This window comes from Etheostoma spectabile, chromosome 14 (assembly GCF_008692095.1).
Source record: "Etheostoma spectabile isolate EspeVRDwgs_2016 chromosome 14, UIUC_Espe_1.0, whole genome shotgun sequence".
Classification (NCBI taxonomy): Eukaryota; Metazoa; Chordata; class Actinopteri; order Perciformes; family Percidae; genus Etheostoma; species Etheostoma spectabile.
In genome coordinates this window covers 24,628,859-24,629,516 of record NC_045746.1, presented here as the reverse complement: position 1 = coordinate 24,629,516, position 658 = coordinate 24,628,859, and the positions used below count along the sequence as shown (strand labels likewise).

Below are 658 nucleotides of genomic sequence, written 5' to 3'. Positions count from 1 at the left end.
AAAAAAAAAGGCAAAAGTGTCAATAAAAGAGGCAAATACGTCAGAAAAAAACTCGGCTGCTGTGTTTGAGCATATCTCATAATCTAAAAAAATAACTCATGGAGTGTTAAATTTTAAACTCTTTTGGATCAATAGGTTTAATTAATAAAATGTGATGAACACGTGTCCCATTTTAAAGTTATGACACAAATTCAATACTTCTAATAATAATAAGTATAAAGGTTTAAGGACTTACCTAACCTTTAATCTTAGGTTGTACTGATTTTAGGGATTTGAGGCGTTTGAAGGCAATAGGAGTCTTTATTATCCCCGGGGGGGGCAGTTTGTTGTGCAGCATGTAACATAAATAACACACAGGTTATACAAGACAGCAGCCATACATCTAGAAACTAAATAAATACGCACTACACGGAAGTCCACACCTCACGTTGACTTATTAAAGTCCAGAAAGTTTGTCCTGCATTTAGGCTTTAGACTCAATCCGCGGCCAGACGGCAACAAAATGAAGCAGCATGAAGAAGTAATGAAACCCCAAAATACCAAGGTTCAAAGTTGGCAGAGTTCAAAGTCTTAACCCTCGTGTTGTCACTTATTATGTGTTATTTATTCATCATTCTCTTTTCCTATTTCAGAACTGTCCATAATGTTCATACTGTTC

The 658-nt window shown here is 35.6% G+C and overlaps 1 protein-coding gene across 1 annotated transcript in view; it reads left to right on the top strand.

The window, feature by feature from the left end:
• LOC116701388 (chromodomain-helicase-DNA-binding protein 4-like) overlaps window positions 1-658 on the top strand; it is a gene marked incomplete in the record, with an annotated part of 79,261 nt that overhangs the window by 62,859 nt on the left and 15,744 nt on the right.